Genomic DNA, 27354 nt, shown 5'->3' with positions numbered 1-27354 from the left:
AGGCTGACTTTACCCAGCTAGAAAAATCTCTCAAGACCATGCACCTTTGTTGTACCTTTTCAGGTGATTATTTTCAGAGAAAAATGAGACGTGGGGCAAAGAACAACATTCCTTCCTTCTTCATTCATTCTTCAAGTATTTGTGTGGCTCATAGTGATGCTCAAATGTATCTTTTGAATGAATAGATGAGTGAATGAATGAATAAATGTCAAGGGGTCCCTGTGGGTAAGGAAAAAAAATGCCCTCCATGTGGATTATCAAGTCCCTGGCTTGCATGCCTCACATCTCATTTTTATGCTCATGGCAGATGTAACAAATCAATCATGGTATACCTTTGCACTGAGCCTGAACCAACCTCAGAATCCTCATCATGGTGCACTACTAAGTCATCAGACTTGGCCCCTCAGATGAAATCTATTACCTTCCTGTGTCTGATCTCAGAAGTCTCTTTGATTATGTAGTTTCCTTTTTCCTCTCTTTTCATGCCTCTCTCTCAGGCTCTTTCATTCCTCATTTTTTACCCAGCCACCTCCATTTTTACCTGAGGGCTCAAGGCTCCCACTTTCCTGCTTCAGTGGAGAAGGTGAGATGCCTGGCTGGTGCCTTGGGTCCCTGACCCAGCCAAACACCACTCTGGATCAGCTACTGAGAGAGTCCAGTCTCTTGGTTCTTGAAGGAGTTGGGGCCTCCCCGGTGGGTCCTCTTGATGCAGCAGGTCCAGAGGGAGGAACAAAGTAGCTCATAGGTACCTCGGATGGGCCAGCTTCTCCTAGCTGTGCCCTGGCTCTGCCCTCTTTTGAAGAGGCCTGCCATAAACGTTCCCTGCCCTGTTAAACAATCTCACCAGGAAGGAGGAAGTTAATCTAGGGGCTCAGTGGGAAGAAATGAGTCTAAAGTCTTGTCTGGCTGAGGAGCCACCTGGAGCACTGGCTCGGCTGGGCTGTGAGTATCTTTTCCACGGAGCTCTCCTGGCCTTGGTGGAGGAGATTTGGGTGGGGATTTGAGTGACTTAGGAATGAAATACTGCAATCACTGCCTGAAAAAGTAAAACAAAACACAACAGAACAACTTCCAACAAACAAAAGTCCAGGGCCAGATGACTTCACAGACAAATTCTATCAAACGTTTAGAGAAGAGTTAACACCTATCCTTCTGAAACTCTTCTGAAAAATTACAGAGGAAGGAACACTCCCAAGCTCATCCTATGAGGCCACCATCACCCTGATACCAAAACCAGACAAAGAGGTCACAAAAAAAGAAAATTACAGGCCAATATCACTGATGAACATAATCGCAAAAATACTAAACAAAATACTAGCAAACTGAATCCATCAATACACTAAAAGGAGCATACACCATGATCAAGTGGAATTTATCCCAGGGATGCAAGGATTCTTCAGTATACGTAAATCAATCAGTGTGATACACCACATTAACAAATTGAAGAAAAACCATATGATCATCTCAATAGATGCAGAAAAAGCTTTTGACAAAATTCAACACCTATTTACAATAAAAACTCTCCAGAAAGTGGGAGTAGAGGGAACTTACCTCAAAATAATAAAGGCCATATATGATAAACCCATAGTTAACAACATTCTCAATGGTGAAAAGCTGAAAGCATTTCCTCTAAGATCAAGGAAAAGGCAAGGATGTCCATTGTCGCCACTTTTTTTTTTTTTTTTTTTGTGGTACGCGGGCCTCTCACTGCCGCGGCCTCTCCCGTTGCAGAGCACAGGCTCCGGATGCGCAGGCCCAGCAGCCATGGCTCACGGGCCCAGCCGCTCCGCAGCATGTGGGATCTTCCCGGACTGGGGCACAAACCTGTGTCCGTCTGCATCGGCAGGCGGACTCCCAACCACTGCGCCACCAGGGAAGCCCTGTCACTTTTATTCAACAGAGTTTTGGAAGCCCTAGCCATGGCGATCAGAGAAGAAAAAGAAATAAAAGGAATCCAAATTGGAAAAGAAGAAGTAAAACTGTGACGCTTGGCAGATGACACAATATTATATATAGAAAATCCTAAAGATGCTACCAGAAAACTACTCACCAATGAATTTGGTAAAGTTGCAGGATACAAAATTAATACACAGAAATCTCTTGCATTCCTATACACTAACAATGAAAGATCAGAAAGAGAAATTAAGGGAACAATTCCACTTACCATCACATCAAAAAGAATAAAATACCTATGAGAAAACCTACCTAAGGAGGCAAAAAACCTGTAGTCAGACAACTATAAGATACTGATGAAAGAAATCAAAGATGACATAAACAGATGGAGAGGTATACCATGTTCTTGGAGTGGAAGAATCAGTATTGTCAAAATGACTATACTACCCAAAGCAATCTACAGATTCAATGTAATCCTTATCAAATTACCAATAGCATTTTTTACAGAATTAGAACAAAAAAGTTTATAATTTGTACGGAAACACAAAAGACCCCAAATAGTCAAAGCAAAAGAAAAACACAGCTGGAGGAATCAGGCTGCCTGACTTCAGACTATACTCCAAAGCTACAGTCATCAAAACACTATGTTACTGGCACAAAAACAGAAATATAGGTCAAAGGAACAGGATAGAAAGTCCAAAGATAAACCCACTCACCTATGGTCACCTACTCTATGACAAAGGAGGCAAGACTATACAATGAAGAAAAGACAGTTTCTTTAATAAGTGGTGATGGGAAAACTGGGTAGCCACATGTAAAAGAATGAAATTAGAACATTCTCTAACACCATACACAAAAATAAACTCAAAATGGATTAAAGACCTAAATGTAAGACTGGATACTATAAAACTCTCAGAGGAAAACATAGGCAGAACATTCTCTGACATAAATTTCAGCAAGACCTTTTTTGATCCACCTCCTAGAGTAATGAAAATAAAAAGACGAATAAACAAATGGGACCCGATTAAACTCAGAAGCTTTTGCACAGCAAAGGAAACCATAAACAAAATGAAAAGAACCCACATAATAAGAGAAAATATTTGCAAACAAAGCGATTGACAAGGGATTAGTCTCCAAAATATGCAAAAAGCTCATGCAGCTCTATAGCAAAAAACCAAATAGCCCAATCAAAAAATGGGCAGAAGACCTAAATAGACATTTCTCCAAAGAAGACATACAGATGGCCAATAGGCACATGAAAAAATGCTTAACATCACTAATTATTAGAGAAATGCAAATCAAAACTACAATGAAGTATTACCTCACACTGGTCAGAATGGCCATCATCAAAAAGTCTACAAACAATAAATGCTGGAAAGGGTGTGGAGAAAAGGGAACCCTCCTACACTGTGGGTGGGAATGTAAATTGGTACAGCCACTATGGAGAACAGTATGGAGGTTCCTTAAAAAACTAAAATTAGAACTACCATAAGATCCAGCAATCTCACTCCTGGGCATATATCCTGTGAAGACCATAATTCGAAAAGATACATGCACCTCAATGTTCATTGCAGCACTATTTACAATAGCCAAGACAGGGAAGCAACCTAAATGTCCATCAATGAATGAATGGATAAAGATGTGGTACATATATACAATGGAATATTACTTAGCCATAAAAAAGAATGAAATAATGCCATTTGCAGCAACAGAGAAAAATAAATATCATATGATATTGCTTACATGTGGAATCTAAAAAAAAATGGTACAAATGAACTTATTTACAAGACAGAAATAGAGTCACAGATGTAGAAAACAAACTTATGGTTACCAAGGGGGAAAGTTGGCGGAGGGATAAATTGGGAGATTGGGATTGACATATATACACACTACTATATATAAAATAGATAACTAGTAAGAACCTACTGTACAGCACAGGGAACTCTACTAAACACTCTGCAATGGTCTATATGGGAGAAGACTCTAAAAAAGAGTGGACATATGTATACGTATAACCGATTCACTTTGCTGTACAGCAAAAACTAACATTGTAAATCAGCTATACTCAAAAAATTAATTAAAAAGAAAAAAAAGGAATTTACTATGTAAGTTCCCTGAGGGCAGGTGATATGTCTATCTTGCTCACTGCCATATCCCCACTGCACAGAATTGTGCCTAAAACATGGTAGACAGTTAAGAAACACCTGTTGGTTGAATAAACAAAGTAATAACTAGTTCTTTCCTTCTTGTATTCACAAAAAAAAAAGAAGAAGAAAGGGAGAAGGACTTAGCTGGAGATGCCAAGTTGAAATGGTATAAAGGGCTGGGGATGAGGGTAAGGAAGGGAGAGGAGAAAAATATCTGTGAGACTAGGAGTGCAGGGACCTGGTACATGCCGTCTGGAGAGGCTGTTGCTGGGTGTGAGAAAACTGGGGCAAAGAGGCAACAATACTTGGGGGTTATTAACTAGCTCTCCTTTCAGTTCCCTGAGAAACACAGATAAAAAGAGAAATTCTTAAAAATTTTTCCCTTAGAGGCTGGACCTCTCTTATATGGAAATGACTCTGCAGAGACTGGGCCAGGGAGGCTTCTAATATATTTGGGTTACAAAAAAATTTCATTACCTCTACTCTGCCAGACTCTGCACTAGGCACTGAGGGAGCAAATCTGAGTAAGAAATGATCCATGCCCTGGAGGAATTCATGGAATTCAGTGATTCTAAGAGGTGATGACTCCAAGATCCTAATATTTCAGAATTCCATTTTGCTGAAATTCCCAACCCCACTGCAATGGCTGGACAGTACATTTCCAGCATTTGAGTCAGGGGGCAGAATTTCTGGGAGAAGACAGTTCACGTCTCCTCTCTCTTAGGAAGAATCTGGGCTCTGCAGAGCTTCTGGGAGCAAATTCCAGCTGCCTCTGGGAGGACCCCTACCACCAATTCAGAGGACTGTTTCTGTTCCCAGAACAGAAAACTCATTGTGGTAGAACCATGACTCTAGTTCCATGTCTGGTTTTTGTCCCAGCTCTGTCTTCACTCTTGGCTGTCTCTCTGTTCACACTCGGCCACTAGAACAATGCTTGAAATCCACTGCAGAGGCCAACCTTGATCTAAATTCATAAAGAGAGCTAAGTAAATTCATTGACTTGGGTCCCTTTTAGTCTCTGTTGCAGGATAATAGCTTGTTAGTTTAACTAAGCCTCTGTACCTTGATGAGAAATGTTTAGAGAAAATATTGATTGAAGTTTTGTCCCTATCAGAAGGCTTAAGTGTGACAATTTGCCAACACTCATTTGTGAGTCTTGATGTCTTAGGGACCAGCAAAAGTGGCTGAGATCCCAGCAGATGGGTAAACAGGACCTAATTGAATGGATGTTTCAACTGTCCCTTTCTGCTTAACATTAGTCCCTTTTACATGTCTTCAGTTTTCACTCATCTGTCAATAATTCAGTTTACTTTTCCCCCTCTTGTGTGTATATTACAAACATTTGTATCCAACAGTAGTCTGCTTTGGACTGTCACTTGCTAGAAGCTAATAGGACTTTGGCTTCTGTAGTTCTCTTACAGTTAATAATAAAAACAGCCAGCCCTGATATCTGATTATCACTGTATGATTGACACAGTGGTTTCACTTGCATTTCTCAACTTTACCCTTGTGGAGCAGGAGGTAGTGTAGCCCACTGCTTAGTAGCATCCGTTTCGGGTCAGAGAGACCTGGGACCAAATCCCAGCTCGACTATTGGCTAGCAGTGGGACCCAGGGCAAGTTGTCTAACTTTCTCATTAGCTCTTAGGATTTGGGGGATTAGATAAATTACATTCAGCCTACTGCCTGGTGCATAGTTGATGATCAATATATAGGATTATTTTTCCCATTTTTATAGATTAAAGTATAGAGAAGCTAAAGGACTTGCCCAAAGTCATACACTCCCAGTCCTAGGTTCTTTCCTTCCCATGAGGCTGCCTGGCCTTTCTCCATGAGGACGGGCACCAGTGTATCCCGTGACTTGAAATCCCTCTGAAAAGATGAAGTCAACGCTCACCAAAGCACTGGGGCGTTGTCTTTTCATGTTTCCCCACGGGATGAAATACAGTGTCTGGTGATGAACAGACTTTGCCTCTCTCAGCCCCAGGTCAGTGGTTTAGTGTATCCCCATCTCCTACCTAGCTGACCAAGGCCGGCCAGAGCTTGGTGGGGACCCCACCCATTATGCCACGACTGGGGGAGAGTTATCTTGCTTCCTGTTCTGCTCCTTCTATCTCTGCCCACACCCACAAAGTGTAAACAGAAAAAGCAAATGTTTGAGAGGATGCTTGTTCACAGAGCTGGACGGTTTCAGGTTATAGAGGGTAATCATTGCCAAATACACTTCTGTCCTAACTTCCTTATACCAAACACATGTTTTATTGCTGGGTAGATTTTCTTCACACCCGACCCACCTCTATCAGAACGTGAGGGTTATCCAGGCTTTCACAAAGGCTTAGCTTTCCACCCTGGCTGCCATCTTGCATCTTTGTTCCTAGAACTGAAGTAGAACTAGGCAGGAAAGAGCAAGGGACATTTGTACAAGGGGAGGGTTTCATGTGGCTTTTTTTTTTTTTTTTTAAACAGGCTAGACTCTTCCTGAGGGATGGGAGGCCTTAAAAGCCAGGTGTTCTGGCTGAAAGCAGTAGAGGAAATTCCAGGCATCTTTGCCACTGGTAAGGAAAGCCAATGCACTCAACTGTTCCCATCACCTCCCTCCCTCTGCCCCTCACCATTTGAGGCACCCCACTCTGAGTCCAAGGTGCTTGATGCAAACTCACTGTACATCTTGGGATCTGACCACTAGGGGAGCACAAAGAGCAGAAACCCAACCAGCTCTGTAATACTCAAACTTCAGATTCAATATTGACATTCTATGCAATCATCTCAGCTGCTTCCTGTAATAAGGAGGTTGGTACATGGTGAGGGCTAGGGGGTATTTTGTGTGTGTTCTTGTGCTCACTGGTCTCCCAGCTCGGACAGCTTTGTTAACAGGTAGCTCAGCCTTGGTGCATTAGTTATCTATTGCTGTGTAACAAAATACTCCAAAATTTAGTAGCTTAAAAAAACAATAAATGTTGATTCTCTCTCACAGTTTCTGTGGGTCAGGAATTCAGGAGCAGCTTAACTATGTGATTCTGGCTTAGAATTATAGGGGATCAAAAGAGGCTGGCTACAGACTGCATGTTTGTGTCCCCCTAAAATTCATGTTTTTTAAAAAATATTTTATTGGAGTATAGTTTTTTTTTTTTTTTTTTTTTTCTGTACGCGGGCCTCTCACTGTTGTGGCCTCTCCCGTTGCGGAGCACAGGCTCCGGACACGCAGGCTCAACGGCCATGGCTCACAGGCCCAGCCGCTCCACGGCATATGGGATCTTCCCGGACCGGGTCACGAACCCGTGTCCCCTGCATCGGCAGGCGGACTCTCAACCACTGCGCCACCAGGGAAGCCCTGGAGTATAGTTGATTTACAATATTGTGTTAGTTTCTGCTGTATAGCAAAGTGAATCGGTTATACATATACACATATCCACTCTTTTAGATCCTTTTCCCATATAGGCCATTACAGAGTACTGAGTAGAGTTCCCTGTGCTATACAGTAGGTCCTAATTAGTTATCTATTTTACATATAGTAGTGTGTATCTGTCAATCCCAATAAAATTCATATATTAAATCCTAATGCCCAATGTGATATTTGGAGGTGGGCTTTTAGGTCATGAAAGTGGAGCCCTCGTGAATAGGATTAGTGCCCTTATCACTGTATGATTGACACAGTGGTTTCACTTGCATTACTCAACTTTACCCTTGTGGAGCAGGAGGTAGTGTTCTGGAGGCCCCAGAGAGCTCCCTCACCCCTTCTGCCATCTGAGGACATTAGGACAGACATCTGTGAACCAGGAAGTGGGCTCTCACCAGGCACCAAATCTACCTTGATTTTGGACTTTCAACCTCCAGAATTGTGAGGAATAAATTTCTATTATTTATAAACCACCCAGTCTATGGCATTATTGTTATAGCAGCCCAAATGGGCTAAGACAAGGTCATAGTCAAAATGATGGCTGAGGCTACAGCCATCTGAAGATTTCATTAGGGTTGGACGATTCTGTTCTAAGATAGCTCACTCACATGTCTGGCCAATTTGGCCTGATTGTTGGCTGGAGGCCTTAGTTCTTCACCTTCTGGGTCTCTCTGAAGGGTTGCTTGAGATTTCCCACAACATGTCAGCCGGCTCCTCCAAGACAGTGATCCAAGAGAGGGTAACATGATGCCACATGTCTTTTCTGACCCAGCTTCAGAGGTCACATGCCATCATTTCTGCAATGTCCTATTGGTGACACAGGTCAGTCCTATTCCATAAGTGAGGGGACTACCCACGGGTGTGAATAGCAAGAGGTGAAAATCACTAGGAGTCGTGTTGGAGGCTGGCTACATTTGGTTTACACATTGTAACCCCAGTTTTCTTATCTACCTTTTCACTATTTTCCTGAGAAGGGTTAGTTTTGAGACTCATGCTTGATTATACCTGCCTGGAAACCTATCTACATGCTCCTCCATGCAGTTAGGACCTGTGGGGGACAAGGGACTCTCTTGGCACCATAGAATATATAGAAGAGGTAATAACAGGTCTGTTAGCTTCTGTTTATCTGTGTTTCTCAGGATACAATGTTGGAATTAATGGGGATGAGCATCAAGCATTTACAGGGGCTTGCATGCAGACAGGAAAAATAACCAAATTACGTGCTAGGCATTGTGTGAAACAGCTCACATGTTCATGTAAATGTGTATATGTGAGGCACTGATGTAATTAAACTCTTTTTTTTTACAAAAAAGGAAATGGAGGCACAGAGACATGAAGTGTCACAGCCCAAAGTGCCACAGCTAGAAAGCAGTGGGGTGGGGATTTGATCACAGGCTGTCTATCTGAGGCTCACGGTCTGCTATCCCCCAACCCATTTTCCATCACAGTGAGAGCTCACTTGTTCAGCCTATCTGTAGTGATTACTGCAAGTCAGGCTTCCATCTTACCAAAAATACAGCTCAAATTAGGGGGCTTTTTACAGGCCCAGTATGTTTTACACTTTACAAAAGACTTTTGGAAAATATTTCCTTTAAACCACAAGAGCTCTAACCAATTGTCACAAAGTTGGTGGCTTAAAACAACACAAATTTATTATCTTACAGTTGCATAGGTCAGAGATCCAACACAGGTCTAAAATCAAGGTGTTGGCGGGGCTGCATTCCTTCTGGAGGCTCTGGGGAGAATCTGTTTCTTGGCCTTTTTACCTTCTAGAGGCTGCCTGCATTCCTTGGTTCATGGTCCCTTTCCTCCATCTTCAAAGTCAGAAATGTGACATGTCTCTGACCCTTATTCTGGTCTTCTCATCTCTCTTTCTCTGACTACAGATGGGAAAGCTGCTTTTTAAGGACTCATGTGATTAGACTGTGCCCACTCAGATAATGGATCATCTTCCATCTCAAGGTCCTTAACCTTAATTACATCTTCAAAATCCCATTTGCCATACAAGATTAACATATTCACAGTTTAGGGGGATTAGGATGTGGACATCTGGGGGGCATTATTCTGCCTACTATTACTGTAAGTGAAGGAACTGGGACTCAAACAGGGCTAACAGTACAGATATGGTCAGCGAGGCATTGTGGTATTGGAGGAAGGGTAGACATATAGATGAGCTGAGCATAAGAGTCCAGAAATGGACACACACAAGTATGGACAACTGATTTTTGACAAAGGAGCAAAATAGAAGAAGGATAGTCTTTTTAAATAAAAGGTGTTGAAATAATTGGACATCTTTAGGCAAAAAAAATGAATCCTGACCTAAACCTCTCATCTTGTACAACAATTAACTCAAAATGGATTATAGATCTGAATGTAAAATGTAAAACTATAAAACTTTTAGAAGAAAATAGAGAAGAAACTCTTTGTGACCTAGGCTAGGGCAAAGAGATCTTAGATGTGCCACCAAAAGCACAATTCATAAAAAGAAAAAATTTGAAAAATTGGACTTCATCAAAATTAAAAGCTTTGTTCTATAAAAGTCCCAGGTAAGGGATGAAAAGACAAGCTAAAAAATGGGGAAAACAGGGGCTTCCCTGGTGGTGCAGTGGTTGAGAGTCTGCCTGCCGATGCAGGGGACATGGGTTCGTGCCCCGGTCCAGGAAGATCCCACATGCCGCGGAGCGGCTGGGCCCGTGAGCCATGGCCACTGAGCCTGCGCATTCGGAGCCTGTTCTCTGCAATGAGAGAGGCCACAACAGTGAGAGGCCCGCGTACCGCAAAAAAAAAAAAAAAAAAAAAAAAGGGGAAAACATTTGCAAGCCACATATCTGACAAAGGACTTGTATCCAGAATATATAGAGAACTTAAAAAAATTATTAATTTTTGGCTGCATTGGGTCTTTGTTGCTGCTCGCGGGCTTTCTCTAGTTGCAGCGAGCGGGGGTTACTCTTTGTTGCAGTACGCGGGTTTCTCACTGTGGTGGCTTCTCTTGTTGTGGAGCACGGGCTCTAGGCATGCGGGCTTCAGTAGTTGTGGCTCACGGGCTCTAGAGCGCAGGCTCAGTAGTTGCGGCGCACGGGCTTAGTTGCTCCGCGGCATGTGGGATCTTCCTGGACCAGGGCTCAAATCCATGTCCCCTGCATTAGCAGGCGGATTCTTAACCACTGCACCACCAGGGAAGCCCTACAGAGAACTTGTTATACTCAAAAGAAACAAATAATCCCATTAGAAAATGGACCAAGGACTTAAACAGACATTTCAACAAATGGGGATACAGATAGCAAATAGAGACACGAATATATGTTCAATATTACTGGCCATTAGTAAAAGGCAAATTAAAACCATGATGAGATACCATGACCTATCTATTGGAATGGCTACAATAAAAAATCCTGACATATTAAGTGCTGACAAGGATGCAGAGAAAGTGGATCACTAATACACACCTGGTGCCAATGAAAATGGTATAGTCAGTCTGCAAAACTGTAGCAGTTTCTTATAAAGTACACATCTACCTTGCAACCTAGCAATTGCACTCCTGGATATTTATCCCAGGGAAATGAAAACATTATGTTCCCACAAAATCCATATATAAATGTTTATAGCAGCTTTATTTATAATAGCCTCAAATTGGAAGTTGCCCAAATAACCTTCATCACGTGAATGATTAAACAAATGGTCTTAAATCCTCACAATAGAATATTATTCAACAGTAAAAGAAATGAACTGTTGACACATGCAACAGCTTGGATGGATCTCAAAGATATGATGCTGAGTGGAAAAAAGTCAACCTCAACTGTTACATATATTCACATGTCTATAACACTCTGAAAATGACAAAATGATAGTGATGGTTTCCAGAGGGTAGGAGTGGTGGAGGGTGTGACTATAAAGGGAGAAGCTGAGGGAGTTTCTTTGTGGCAGTGGAACAGTTCTGTATCCTGATTGTAGTGGTGGTGGCATGAATCTATACATGTGATAAAATTTATAAATCTATACACCAAAAATAAAAAATGCAAGTAAAAACTGATGGAATCCAGGGCTTCTCTGGTGGCGCAGTGGTTGAGAGTCCACCTGCTGATGCAGGGGACGTGGGTTCGTGCCCCGGTCTGGGAGGGTCCCACATGCCACGGAGCGGCTGGGCCTGTGAGTCATGGCCGCTGAGCCTGCGTGTCCGGAGCCTGTGCTCCGCAATGGGAGAGGCCACAACAGTGAGAGGCCCGCGTACCGCAAAAACAAACAAACAAACAAGCAAAAAACTGGTGGAATCCAAATAATAGTTTAGTTAATAGTGTTGAATCAACTTGTTGATAATGTGGTTATGTTACATGTTATCATTAAGCCGTGTGAAGTGTACATAGGAACTCTCTGTGCTATTTTTATAATTTCTTATATTAATATTTTTTCAAATAAAAAGTAAGCCAACAAACAAAACTCCAAAACAAAACACCCTGGCTTTTCTCACTCCACATCTGAGCTATGTCGAGGTAGCACTGATACCCCCTATCTCATGTTTTCTTACTTGCCTTTGCCATGAAATCTGAACGGAAAAGAGAGTGAACCAACATTTTGGGTAAAATGGTGTTTCCCAAAGGGCACTAATTCAGCAGGATTTCATGTTAGGCAAGAATAAATATTCTGTGTCCAGGAATATTTGGGAAATCCTGGGTTAGCTAGGTTTCCTTACTGAGAGACTCCTTTGTAGGACACGGATATATGCTGCAGATCTCCAAGAGGGGACTATAGCATATAGCAATTCTCTAAATTTTTTGTTCACAGAATTTTTTTTCCTCCTCTGAGTATCTCAAGGGACTATGGCTTTGTGTAGTTGAGAAACATTGAGCTAAAGCATTCATCAGAGAAGAGAAGAGCAAGGAGTGTGGAATCATTTTCATCTTGGAGCCAGGCATCTGGCTTCAGGCATTGGATCCTGTCAGCCCTTTGTCATGTAGTGAGTATAACTCATAGGAGATGTGTAGGAAAGAAAGGGGGTCAATATTCATCGTGTGAAGGGTCTGAGTTTTATCTTTGATTTTCCATTTTGAGCAGAGAACTTGGAGAGAATTCTTTCTCCCCTTCTCCATTCCTCCATTCTTAGGGTCGGAGGCTCCATTCCCCATCTGATGGTGGAACTGGATGAAATAGAGAAGGACCAACAATGCACTCTGGAAGCTGAATGTGAGGGGCTGGGTCTTTGGGAAGGTGAGGTGGAGGGTCATGAGGAAGCAGATCCAGGAGGGCTATTTCCTGATGACTATAGGGTTGGCCATGTGGTGATCCTAAGTTTCTAAAGACACCTACTCATGTGGAGAAAAGGGAGCCCTCCTACACAGCTGGTAGGAATGCAATAAAATGTATTACTTCACACATGCCTTTGATAAGGAATTCAGGAGTGACTTAAGTGGTTCTAGGTCATGGTCCCTCATGATGCTGCAGTCTCCTAAAGGTTTGTTTGTCGTGGGATGATCTGATTCCAAGATGGCTCACTCGCTTGGCTGCCCCATACATGTTGGTGGTTGGTATAACATTTCAGTTCTTCACCATGTAGACTTCTCATAAGGCTGTTTGAGTGTTCTCACAACATGGCAGCTTGTTTCTTCCAGAACAAGTGATCCAAGAGAGAGCAAGGCAGAAACTGCAACGTCATTTATGATGTAGTCTTGGATGTTATGCCCCATCATTTCTGTAATATCTTATTTGTTACACATGTCAGCCCTTTTCAGCCCTATTCAGTGTGGGAGGGGACTTGACTACACATGGCATCAATTCCAGCATGAAAGAATCATTGGGGGCCATCATGAAGGCTGGCTACAAAAACCTATAAGAGAAGATGTTAAAAAAAAAAACCTATAACAGAAAGAAATTACTGAAAGAACAGCCTTAAATGGATGATAAGTGTTCTCAAATGGCTGAGTGATCATTTTCTAGAGGCTGTACCACTCTTCCTTTCCACAAGAAGTGGCATAATACTGGGGTCACAATTTGCTCATTCTTTCAACAGGCATTTATTGAGCACCTGCTGTGTGCCATCAGTTTGCTTAGGACCTCTGTAGAGGGAGCCCTGCAAGAGAAGCATATCCCAGGAGCACAGTTTCAGAAACCAGACACACAAGCCCAGGAAGAAGTATCACCTTGATTCACGACCAGATGTGCATATTTACCATTCATCCTAATCATTCTTTTAAGTAGGGGTTCCAAGTAATCATACTAGCCTGAACAGCACACTTCTGTCCTTCGTCTGTTTGTTGGATAATGACTTCATTTCACCTGCTCTGCTTAAATGGATTGACTCCCCTCTCCCGCCCCTCTCTCTGGTCATAATTCTTTCTGTTCCCATTTCAGTTGGAGACAGGTGCCCTCCAAACCACACTCCCCACATTTATCAAAGCTAAAAAGCTTCCTGCTGCCTTCGCCCATATTTCTAAAAGCAAGCTCTTCTTACCTTACACAGAGAGCCTAACCTGAGCAGGAAACTTGATTAATGCACAACTTACTTCTTCCCTCAGGTTATTTATGTCTCAGTCAAAATTCCCGGTTGCCAGCAAGAAACGGACTCACCACCTTCAGCATAAAGGAATGGATTAGAAGGACATCAGCGTTCTCAGAATGGAGAAGTGGTTTCAGAACCAAGCTTAGGAGATGGGTGAGAACTAAGGGCCTTCTGAAGGGCCAGGCAGCAGGGGCAATGTGGTCAGTGTGCACTATGGTCACTGTGATAACACACCTTCCAGGGCTCCTCCTGTCCTGACTTCACAGTCTTAAGATTCAAAATCTTGGGAAACAGCATCCATTTGGCTTGACCAAAGTCAACACTGGCCCCAGGCTTCAGAGGTGGGAAGAAGCAAGACCTGACCCATTTTGTCTTTCAAACAAACAAAAAAAAGTATTTCAACACATTTACTAATTCTCTAAATAGCTCTGGTTGATTTGTCACCATGCTATTCAAATGGAAGCTCTCCATTGCTCAATGAGGAGTCGATTACTGCACCGTCCTTAGGATCCAACCAAGGCTTGTATTTTCCATTAACAAGCCCTCCGAAATGGCAAACACTCTCAAGAAGTGTTTCAATGGGATATTCTGTTAATTTACTAATAATCATCTTCTAATGCCATCTATTACAGAAAATTAGATGAATGTAGCAGGAGCAGAAAAATATTGATTGCCACCCTCTGAATTTTTAATATGAGTGTTTGATTTATAAATTAAACCATTTCATTAATTACAGTAGCAAGGCAGTCTCTCAATTCAAGCTATGCTGAGGATCACTGTGACTTTCTCATCAGCAATATTAGGTAATAATGATTCATTAACATGAGTTTCGTCCCTGGTCCAGGTTGTGTGTCCTGCTGTAGCCAAGAGCCTCATGCTTGCTGGGTTTGTAGTTATCTTTCTATGGCCCATCCCTCATCTTTCATTCTCAATCTACTTGCCCATTTTGGCCAAATGAGCATCTTCCACAGGTTGACCTCTACCTTCCCCAGGATCTTATAACCTCATTCAGAAAAGTATTTGGTTCTTGTTGGATCAAAGGGCCTCTGACTGTCCAAGTGTCTGTCCCCCCAAACCTAGCCCCAGCTTGGTATGTAGCAGAGGTACAATTAGTTACTTGTTGAATGTTTGAAAGAATAAGTGAACAAATGCTATTTTCCAAGCATCTTCCACAGTGATTATCCTGTTCCATCTTTTGAAACACTCCCAGAAGTGGAGAAAATATAGCCTTGTTGATCAGAAGCTCAGGTTCTGGAGTCAGACAGCATCTTATCTTTGCTATATACTAGCTATGCCATCCTCTGTTTCTTCGTCAATAAAATGGGAATAATCAGACTCCCTATCTCACAGGGTTTACTTTGTGGGTGCCCTGTGGGGAGGGCAGGACCAGCCTCCCCCAACCCAAAACTGTTTCAGATGGGAGTGTCTGGGCTTTCTTATCAGCTTGCCTGGAGGGGGACAAAGTGAAACGGGAATGGTGGGGGCTTGAAAGCTGTCAGTGGTCCAACATAAAAAAATGGAGTCTGACTCTTTATTATAGGACTGTGATGAGAAAATATCTGCTTAAAGCACTTAGCATAGTGTAGGGTATAGTGTTTCATAAATGGATTATTAATGCAATGATGGTTTAATCCTTTTAAGAAGCTTTTGCATCTGTTATCCCATTTTCTCTTTATATCAACCCAAGCAATTGAGAGGCCTGGTCAGAAGAGGTAGATCTGGTACAACGGAAGCATTCAACAAGTGATAGCTGTTAACCTCAGCATCCCCATTCCCGTCATTATCACCAGCTTTACCATCGTCACCATCACCACCACCATCATCATCGCCATAGTTACTGCCACATCATCACCACCAGCACCCCCATCGCTATCACCAGCAAAAGTAGCAGCATCACCACATCACTATCTCCTCCTCCTCCTCATCACTGTCATCATCCCGTTTCTCTTAGATTATCTACTTTCTTAGGCTGCAGAAGGATATTTTCTCTGTTGTTGCAGACCAAATGACATGAGCTATTAGTAACAACAGCAAAATACAGGCTCACCTGGTTTAAAAATAATTAGTGTCTCAATTAGCAAGAAGTCCAAGAAGAGTGATTCTTGGGGGCTCAAAGACATCGTTAAAGACCCTGGTTCTTTTCTCCTCTGCCGTCATCACTGCATTACCAGGTTCTCAGGTGGTTCACAAGGTGAAGCTGCAGGAGCATCAACAACCACACACAGAAAGGTGTGTTTCCGTAGAAACAGATTATCCTCTTTAATGTGGGTGGGCCTCATCTAATCAATTGAAGGCCTAAATAGAATAAAGCTGAACCTCCTCTGAGCAGGAAGGAATTCTGCCAGCAGACTGCCTTTGGACTTGAACTGCAACTCTTCCCTGAGTCTCTAGCCTGCCAATATACGCTGCAAGTTTTGAACTTACCAAGCCTCTGCAGATGCAACATTCAATTCCTTGTAATAAATCTCTCCCTCTCTCTATACATGCTTCTTGTTGGTTCTCTTTTTCTAGAGAACTCTGACTGATACTTTGGGCCAAGTCTGAATCTTCTTTTGTGGGCAGGGGGTGAGGATAGTCTTAGAGCACATTAACAGTTAATTTTGATGATGGCACAGGTAGAAAGATTCTGGAAACCGCATTTTGTTTCCTGTAGCTGCAGGTCAGATTTACTTCCCTGAGCAGATTCCTTCCTGGGTAGACACTGAACATGCAGCCAGCTACATAGAACACCGGAGACATTGGGTCCTTCCTACTCCATGTGTCCCTAACCCAGTGATAACCCCTGAGGGCCCAATCTTGGCTCTAGATCAGTGGTTCTCAATACAGGTGATTTTGTCCCCTGGGGACATTTGGCAAAGTCTGCAGACATTTTTGGTTAGCACAACTGGGAAGCAGGTGATGTGACTGCCATCTCTCTAGGAGGTAAAGGTCAGGGATGTGGCTAAGTATCCTACAAGGCACAGGACAGCCCCATAGCCACCCCCTGACAAAGAACTGTCTGGCCCAAATGTCAATTGTGTCAAGATTGAGAAACTCTGATCTAGATAATTAACAAATAAAGCAGGCCTTCCTTTCAACTCTTATCTTCCAAGCGATGGCTGTTCTCTCTTTCTCTGTCTCTCCCCTTCCTGTCTTCCTTGCTCTCTCTCTCCTCTCTGTCTCTGTCTCTGTGTGTCTCTGTGTCTGTCTGTCTCTCTATCACATACACACAGTCTCTTTTTGTAGTGTTAGTTTATAAGCTGAGAGAATTATGACAGAGACAGAAAAGACAGCATTTATTTCACTGTATCTCTGTCCTCTAACACCTCAGCACTCACAGCTCTGAGCCTCTGGTGCCCCAGCATAAAATCTGTGAGATTTAAACGTATACTAGGAGATGCCTTGTAAAACATACAGATATATGATCTGACAAGGTCCTTTCCCAATGCCCTAGTCCACACAAAATCTCCAGGCAGTAATTCAGTTTCAGGGCTTTTCTCCTCTTAAAAGAGGTGTGTGACGCCACCCAGGCCCTGTACTGAAGTGTGGTCTTGTAGTTAACACTGGGCATTTCCTTCTCTGGGTAACGGATTTTATTTAGCCAAAAATGAGCATTAAAGCGATTTTAAGGAGACACCATTGTTTTTAATGATGGTTTTGTTTGCCTTGGAAAATGTGAGATGTTGCTGCATAATGATAATAACCATAACTTTGGGTTTATTCTGGGGTTAATGGATTATTATAATGCTGAGGAAAATTATTTTCCAATAAATGTTAAATTTCATTTTTTCTGCACCTCCTCTCTCTTTGCCACATGTTCAGTGTTTTCTTCTTCTGCTTTAAAAATATGTAGACCCCAGATAAATGGGCTGACAAAGCCTCCTGTGTTTTCTTTACCATTTCTGATTCTTGAAAAAAAATCCCATGTTAATTTTTAGCTTGCATTAGGGAAAAGGAATGGTATTCAGTATCTTTCCTTAATAGGAGAAGTTTGGTGACCTTTTCTTAATAGAAGTTCCATTTCTGTGAGGCTCACATGCATCAAAAATTGGCCATTTCCAAAATGCACATGAAAAGATGCTCGACTTTGCTAATTATCAGAGAAATGCAAATCAAAACTACAATGAGGTATCACCTCACACTGGTCAGAATGTCCATCATCAAAAAGTCTACAAACAATAAATGCTGGAGAGGGTGGGGAGAAAAGGGAACCCTGTTGCGCTGTTGGCAGGAATGTAAATTGATACAGTCACTATGGAGAACAGTACGGAGGTTCCTTAAAAAACTAAAAATAGAACTACTGTATGATCCATCAATCCCACTCCTGGGCACATATCCGGAGAAAACCATAATTTGACAAGATACATGCATCCCAATGTTCACAGCAGCACTATTTACAATAGCCAAGACATGGAAACATCCTAAAGGTCCATCGACAAGAGTAATGGACAAAGAAGATGTGGTACATATATATAATGGAATATTACTCAGCCACAAAACAGAATGAAATAATGCCATTTGCAGCAACATGGATGGACCTAGAGACTATCATACTAAGTGAAGTAAGTCAGACAGAGAAAGGCAAATATCATATGATATCACTCATAAGTGGAATCTAATTTAAAAAAATAATATAAATGAACTAATTTACAAAAAAGAAATAGACTCACAGATTTCGAAAACAAACTTATGGTTATCAAAGGGGAAGCATGGTGGGGGTGGGGAGGGATAAATTAGCAGGTTGGGATTAACATACATACGCTAGTATATATAAAATAGATAACCAACAAGGACCTACTGCATAGGACAGGGAATAATTCTACTCAATATTCTGTAATAACCTAAACGGGAAAAGAATCTGAAAAAGAATGAATATATGTATATTCATTTATACATTTATATTATATTTTATATAATATTATTATATTATATTATACATTTATATTCAGTTATAGAATAACTCTGCTGTACACCTGAAACAAAGACAACATTGTAAATCAACTATACTTCAACAACAACAACAAAAACCTGTAGTTTATATGCCTATTTTTTTTTCAGGGGAATTCCACCTTCTTCACATGCTTTGAGTCAGATTTCTATGCTAAAGATGTTACCTGCAATTAAGTTAGTTGTGTTTTAACTTTTCATTTATTTTACCTTAATTCTAGATGTCATTTTATAAATGCTAGATCTACCACTTCCTAGCTCTCGGACTTGGAGCAAAACACTTAACCTCTGCAAAGCCTCAGTTTTCTCATCTCTAAAAAGGGCCTAACGATAGAACCAACCTCACAGGGTTGTTACTAAGATTCAAGGCACATGTAAAGTTTATATTAGCATTCAGTAATTGTCAGCTATTATTATTGTTACTATCTTGGAATATAAGTGGTAACCTTGAGAGCACTTTAGCTACGTAGACAAGCTGGGCCATACTTCACCCTTCAAGATGATCATATTATTCCCCCGATGTTGATTTATTTGTGAAGAGGTCAGGCCTGTGGTCCGATGGATCCACTAGTGTGATTACTGCTTAGACCCTGCTCCAGGGGAAGATCTGGTGAAGATTCGTGAAGGTTTTGGTTTGTTTTACAAAAAATGTCTACATGTCTATTATTTTAATAAAAATCTGAATGATAAAAAAAATTGGCCATTTCCACAGAATTCTCAAGTTCAACCTGATGGATTGTAATGGCTTTGTTCACCAATGTCAATCCTTTCTAATTCATGGATTACTTATTGCAGGGGCAGGGAAGAAATCTATTGAGCCCTGGGACTGCTTTAGAAGGGCTTTCAGCACCAGCCAGATCTCCCCGTCACATTGGCTACGGGTTCTGGGAGGTGGCTTACAGTTTGCAAAATGGGTTTGAGGAAATACTCAGCGTTCTGCATGATTTCTCCCCCTTACCCAGTGCCTCCCTTGCTTCCCTATGTGAGGCGAATCTCTGAATGCTTCTGTGGAACAGTCAGGGGCTTAAAAGTCAACTCCTAGGATGAAATAACTAACACTCATTCAGGGAATGATTGCTGAGCACCTACTATGGTCAGGTCCGAGGCCCCAGAGACACAAGGTCCCCGACCCCAAGATCACCGTCTTGACAGCCTTGACAAACTCTCTTTAGCCCTAGCGTGCTGAGGTAACACTAAGGACGGGAATGCCGAATGTGACTCAGAGCACCAGAGGTCTTACCCAGTTTACCCAGTATACAAATTCACCGACAATTTTAAGAACATAAGTTCTCACCAGGTACGAGTGGAGCCAGGAGAGGCCGGGGACCACCGGTGTCATCCCCAGACCCCCTCTTGCTACAGTGATTCTCCTCTTCCAGATTAAACGAACGAACTCTCTAAGCAATGCCAGCTGGGGCAACGCTTACCGGTTAGGGAGCCGTTCCGGTCATGAAGCAATTCCGTGTTATACTCCGGTAAGTTCAAAGGGTAGTGACATCTTCCAGGAGGCCAAGCCCTATAAATCCACAGATTCCACATTTGTTTGCCGTAAGTAACCCAGACACCTCAGGTATATCCTGCTGAAAGCCCTTCATGGGTGAGGACTCTCTCCTTGTAAATATCACCTGTGTTTTCCAGGAGGTCAGTCAGACGCACGTTTGCCAGGGGGTTTGACTATGCTTTCCTTTCTGTCCCGAGGTGTCTCTTGAACTGGGAGAGGCAGGAGAGCGGGTCCTGCTCACAGGTCCGTCCCAGGTGCCCCCACTGATGAGCAGCATTTGATGCAGGTGGGAGTGGAGGGGGCGGGGGTGGGGGGCGGGCAGCAGGTGCGTGGCTCCCAGCATCTCTGAACAAGCCGGTCCTGCTCCCGTGAGGCCTTGAGGGAGCAGGGCGTGGTCAGAGTCACGACCCGGGTGTGGGCGAGAAGAGACTCAAACCAGCGTCTCCCGGCTCCAGGGCTTTCCACTCATACTCTGGTATATGTCACTAGATACAAGTTGAGACTCTGGAGTGAAAAAAACAGGTGTTCTCTACTCCTCATGAGGCTCTTGATCTTGATCTCGCCCAGGCTCCCGAGCCTTTAGAAATCCAGAAAGGGGAAGGACATTGCCAGTCCCTGTGTTTCCAGGGCTTACTCTGGACCACATGCTGGGCTGAGTGCTTCATACCTACTACCTGATCTAATACTCCCCTCTGCCCTGGGGCAAGGTGGGGTCCAACTGTTATCCTCATTTTGCAGACAGGGAAACTGAGGCCCAGGGAGGTTAAGTGACTCACCCACGGCCACGTATCTTAAGTATGCGGAGGGCGTAGTCAAAGCCAGACACGCTCTTGACAGGGGCGATTCAGCCACGCACCTGGTTTGATGAGAGGGACTGCCTTTGCCAAAGTGGCTTCATCAAGGACCCCAGTAGCCACCTCCAGCCCCTCTTTCTCTCCAAAGTGAACAGGATGAGTTTTCGCGTGGCTGCTCTTCATTTCCTGTCCGATGGAATGTGAATGGCTGTTAAATAAAAAGCAAGGTTTGTCAAGTACATTGAAGGAAAAACAATGTAAAGTGTAAGCAAAGAGTTGAGAGTGGATTTTTCATGTAAGGCCACCGTGTTGAAGCAACATTAATACCAGTTTGCTGGCAAAAATCCATGTTTGTCCTACAGCCGCCTAACACATGGCGCCACTCCTTAGTGGGATCGGGTAGCACTAAGAGCAGCCTGGTGAAAATGGAACGGGCTCCAAACCTGTCAGGACCCCTGGGACCCTAGCCCAGTGCCTTTACCTGCCCCCCTCCCCTCCGCAGGCCTCTGCTTCTCTACCTGTTGGATGAGATGGCCCTGAGCAGGCTGGCCAAGTCCTGCCAGCTCTTGCCTGCTATGTGGCCATTTCCTCTGTTGGCCCTTCAGTAGCATCTGATAGCATTTTGGGAACACAGGTGTCTCACAAAGGTTACAGGGAGCTATTTTTTTGGATTCTTGATCCCACTTGGGAATCTAAAGAAAACCACAGATCCTCTTCCTGGCAAAATCTACTTATAGACGACATTTGACTCACAATTTCAGGAGATTCCTAGAACTTTCCCCCAGTGCTCATGGATTTCAGGTTAAGAAACACTAGTGTTAGGCAACTGTATGCATGCAATTTGAATATAGAAGCATAAAAAATTGGGTTCAGAAATGCAATGCAGGGGACTTCCCTGGTGACGCAGTGGTTAAGAATCCACTTGCCAATGCAGGGGGCATGGGCTCAAGCCCCGGTCTGGGAAGATCCCACATGCCGCGGAGCAACTGAGCTCGTTCACCCACCACAACTACTGAGCCTGCACTCTAGGGCCTGGGAGCCACAAGTACTGAGCCCTCGAGCCACAACTACTGAAGCCCACGTGTCTAGAGCCCGTGCTCCTCAACAAGAGAAGCCACCGCAATGAGAAGCCCACACACTGCAACGAAGACCCAACACAGCCAAAAAAAAAAAAAAAAGAAAGAAAGAAATGCAATGCATGCATAAAATATGAACAGAGTTTCCCCAAACTCCCTGTTGTGGTGGGCAGTTTCTTGGATGGCTCCCAGTGACCCTTGCTCCCTGGTGCTCATGCTCTGTGTAATCCCCTCCTCTTGAGGGTGATCTGGACCCAGTGGCTTGCTTCTGATGCACAGAATGCAACAAGAGTGGAGGAATGTCACTTTGGAGATCAAGTTGTAAAGACTCTGGCTTCTACCTTGTCACCCTCTATTGCTCTGTCACTTGCTCTCTCTCTGATAGAAGCTGGCTGCCACATTGTGAGCTGTCCTGTGGAGAGACCCATGTGGCCAGGAACCAGCTGATAGCCAGTGAAGAACTGAGGCCCTCAGTCCAACGGCTCACGAGTAACTAACTCCTGCCAACAGTCACGTGAGTGAGTGTGGAAGCAGATCTTCCCTCAGTCCAGCTTTAAGACTTAAGATGAGACCATAGTTCCAGCTGACACCTTGATTGCAGCCTTGTGAGGCAAAGGCCCTTAGCTAAGCTGTGCCTGAGTGCCTGACCATAAGAATGTTTACTGTTTTAAGCTACCAAGTTTTGGGGTAATTTGTTATACAGCAACAGACAGCTAATAGGTTCACAGTCTAATACCAGGTGCAAAATACCATACAAAGCCCAGGAAGCCTCTGAGAGGAACACTCAGTGGACTCTGTGCCCTGAAGAAGCATGAAAGCAGCATATGTCTTGAGATCCCAGGCTGGGGGCAGCAGATGACCTTAACTCTACCAGGGTCCCATGCCAACCAGCCACTGCCAAAGCCAGGCCTCCCATTGGTGTCTGAGATCTTCTGACTTTTCCTTTTCAGGCTCTGGCTCTGTTCTATGGCCAAACACAAAAGAAAAAGAAATTTCAGCATTACAAAGGATGAAGTGATCATCAATTCATCTCCCTGGGGCAGATGTTCTGTTGCCACAGAGAAGAGGTGACCTTTGCTCACCTTGTGGATGTGACATGTGATTTCTTTTGGCTCCCCAGTAGGCCTGCGGGAGTCATGTCAAAAGAAGCCAAGAGGCTGCAGTCTGGACAAATGGCTCTGGGCAAATTGGCAGCTGTGATGAAGGACAGGTCATCTAGAGGTTGGTCATGCCAAGCTGGATAACCATCAGAGTACAAAGCACGACAGCAGGAAGATATGACGTCAGTCACCATAAAGCACGGAAACAGCCAGTAAGTCTTGCACTGTTGCTGTGGGGCAAAGGGGTGATGCCTGAGAATGATAGCACAGGTGGGCTGAAGCCTCCATTAATTTTTAAACTTTTCTGGCCCTGGGGCATCACATACTGACAAGAAGGAAGCCATTTTCCACATCATCGGCTGGCTGTTGTCCTGTGAGTAGTAGGAAGACTTGTGAAGGAGGGAGAGGCACTGTGTATCTTCCTGTAGTGTCTTCGAGGGCAACTGCATTTCAACAGGGGACGCTTAGGGCCAGGAAAAAATTAAGATTGAAGGGAAATGAGCTGCAAAAGTTGTTCTTGATTCATCAGCATCTCTCCGCTTTGTTCCAGAAATCACCACTGCTCAGAGTTGCCCATGAATCAGCTGGAGAAAATTGGGGGATCAGTTAGGAACTGTGCGCTCATAAAGAAACCTGACCATGGTGCTTAACTCAATAAAATTGAGGGTTGAACCTTTTTTGAACCATAACCTCCTTTGGCAGTCAGGAGAATTCTGTGGAAGAATGTTTTTACATGCATAAAATAAAGAAAATAAAATAAAAGACTGTGAAGGAAACCAATTAATTGAAATAGTTATCAAATATTTTTAAAACTCCAAAGTTGGGATATAGTAATATACGTGCTTTTCAAACTAATTCATTAAGTAACTAGATCAAGCAGTGAGTCTAATAACAAACCAGCAGAATTTCAAAATAGTGATAACTGTAAGTGATGAATCAAGATAAAGGCAATAACTGTAATGCTGAATGAAAACAACTGTGATTTCTAGTGACAAAGTCTACAGGCATTGCTGATACTACACCAGTCTGTTGCCCACATTCATAATGGAAGCGAATGCTTAATTTCAGTTTGAGGTTTGTAAAAATGGTATAGCATTTCTCCCTCTCAAGTTCATAAAACCCTGAATTCTTTCCAAGGATGGTTTGGGATCTGTAAACCCAGAAAAAGAGGATTATTCTTCTCACACCGTTATATGTTCTGGAGGTTGTGGTCCAGGGCTGGTGCAGCTGCTCAAGGAAGAATCAAGTACTCTGATATCCTCAGCATGTGACTTTCACCCTCATGGCTGCAAAATGGCTGTGGCATCTCCAGGCATTGCTTCTGTATTTCAGTTAGGAAGAAGAGGGAATAATAAGAGAAAAAAATGTGTATGCCAGCTGAGTCAGTCCCTTGTTATCAGGAAAACAACAGTTTTCCTGGAAGCCCCACTCTCTTTGCTTCAGTTGACACCTCATTAGCCATGGGGGAGAGATGATAAGAAATGTAGCGAGATTACAAAATTCACTAATGCTACCCCCAGACGGGGAAGGAAATACCACTTCTTTATTTCCTGTAACCCACCTGATCTTCCCCATAACCTCCTTCTGCTGGGGAGGAATGAACCTTAAAGGAGCCACTTAATAATATCTCAGGCTCTCATGGTTTCAATGGTCTCTTTTCAGTTTAAGTATGCAGTTTGTTCAAATTTCATCTGCCCCTGACAAGATTCCCAATTGGCTCCCATCAGTTGGAAGGTGGAAACAGCAGGACCCCATCATATGACTGAAATGGTACTCCTGATGCCTCCTGACCTGCCGGTCCGTACCCTGTGTCCACTCTTGTACATCTAGCGCCTCGACATTGGGACAGATCAGCCCGAGAGCTGATCCCACCCAGAGCGGTGAATGTGAAGTGGGCAAGGCCCCTGCCCCAGGGGCACTGCCACCTGCCACGACACATCCTCATTTTGAGGCCTTGGCCCGGAGGAGAAGCCCCACCTTGACCGCTCTATCTGTTCCCTTTGTCCCCCTCAACTGTCTGCACGGAAGGGGTGGGTACTCTACTTCCTCTCTAACTGGTTCTCTTCCAGTACATTTCCCCCTGTGCTGTGGTCCATGTGTTTATGTGGATGCTCCCCTAGGATGCAAGCATCCTGAGGACAGGGGCTCTGACTTTCTTGTTCTCTGTTGACACCCCAGTGCTCAGAACAGGGCCTGGTACACAGCAGGCATTCAAAACCTATTTGTTGAAATGAATGGAGGAATGAATAAAGTAGTTTAAGCTCTTCCAGCCTCAGTTTCCTCATCTATCAAATGACTATAAAAGTAACTTAGAGGGTTGTCATGAAGATTAATTGAGCTCACGTGTGAAGGTGATGGCCTTGATATGAGTTCTTGATACGAGATGGTGAATTTGAAGACTTCATTGGCCACCTAAAACTTTCTGGGCTCCAAGAGTCAGTAAGATATCTCCACACCTTATCAACAGCTCTGACTTTTAGCTCTGTGGTGTGCAGAGGCTGAAGAAACATTCCTGAAAACAATGAAATGGCTTAAAGACAGTGCTGCCACTTGCACATTGTTATTTCAAGCTGGTGCTTTGAGGGGTTTGGAAACAATCTACTGCAAGGCATTGCTCCAGCTAGGCATTACAGCACAGACTATAATTTCACTGTAAATGTGTCTTTTCTCTTTAAGCAGAGGGTCATTATGTTTAACAATGTCAAAGTGCTTTCCGTGTTACATACAGCTTAATTAGTGCACACAGTCATATTAAACAGCCCACTTGCACCGAGAAATATATTTATACTTCTTTTTCCTTGGCTTATACTGATTCATCCCACAACACATCATAAATGTAAATTGCAAAGGACTAATTATTTGCTCCTAAAGAAAGGAGGAACTTGAGACCTGCTTGGCTGGGAGGGAGGACTGGGGCGGGGGTGTGTGGTGGGGAGAAGGGCTTCGTGGAAATCTCATTTTCTCAAGAAACGTTTCCCAGAGTCTAGGTTAGGTTGAGTACCCTACTTTTCTCTCCAAGAGCCCTCTTCTTTCAACACATGCATCCCGGAGGCTTGTTTATTGTCTGTCTCCCTGTCTAGATGTGAGTTCCAAGATGGCAGATGTGGGACTGTCTCAGTAACTACTGTATTCCTACCCCTCACATAGTGTCAGGTGGATCTGAGATGCTCAATAACCATATAAATCTATTCCAACAAATGTTTATTAAGCACCTTCTTTGGGCCAGGAATTCTGTGATTGTGTGTGTGTTGGGGGAGGGGATGGTTACAATGGTCATCAAAAACAGAGTTACTGACCTCATTTACAGTCAAGATGAGGAGATAGATACTAAATATTAAAACAAAATTACAGCCGTGATAAGGTACTTAGGGCAATGAGTGTCTATTCTGGGAGTCTGACCTAGTCAGGGAGCTCAGGGAGGTTTTTCACAAAAAAGTGATGTTTAAGCTGAGATCTGAAGGATGTGTGAGCATTAACATGCTGAAGAGGGGAGGGAGCAAGCAGGGGCAAAGGCCCTGGGGCAGAGGAACCCAGACACAAGTACGAGAAACATCAGGCAGGTCAGCGTGGCTGGAGAGAGAGGTGTCATGTGACTCAGACGAGCCTTGGGGTGGGGGTGGGACTATATCACATAAACTTTAATAGCCATGACACACACAGTAGTTTGTTGATTGAATGAAGGGATTTTTTCCTTGGGACTGTGATTAATTTCTAAATTCTTTTCTTTCAGAGAACCAGGGCAGGAGTCCCAGGTGGAGACTGCCATGCTCCGGTCATGTGGTGGCTGATGGCATTTTTCTAAGATTGCTGCAACAATAGCTCCCATCCCTCCTGCTCTTCTGCAGTGTGACCTTGCCACAGCTCCCTTGAACCTGGGCTGGCCTGACCTGTAACCAACAGAATACAGTGGGAGAGGAGCCATGTGACTTGTGAGACTAGCTCAGCAAAGATCGTGCGGCTTTCACCCAGGTCTTGTGGAGCATTTGCTTTCTGGATGTTGCCTCTTGGGAAGGCCCAAGCCATGTGGAGAG

At 43.5% G+C, this 27354-nt stretch overlaps 1 protein-coding gene across 1 annotated transcript in view; it reads right to left on the bottom strand.

The window, feature by feature from the left end:
- FAM3D (FAM3 metabolism regulating signaling molecule D) overlaps positions 1-20638 on the bottom strand; it is a gene marked incomplete at its 3' end in the record, with an annotated part of 59890 nt that extends 39252 nt beyond the window's left edge. Inside the window, exon 1 of the mRNA XM_082639132.1 lies at positions 20280-20638. The remainder of the gene's footprint in view (positions 1-20279) is intronic.
- Positions 20639-27354: the final 6716 nt, after the last annotated feature.

The sequence above is a fragment of the Mesoplodon mirus genome (genome assembly GCF_964341445.2).
Source record: "Mesoplodon mirus genome assembly, chromosome: 12".
NCBI classification, from domain to species: domain Eukaryota; kingdom Metazoa; phylum Chordata; class Mammalia; order Artiodactyla; family Ziphiidae; genus Mesoplodon; species Mesoplodon mirus.
This window is presented reverse-complemented; position numbering and strand designations above follow the sequence as displayed.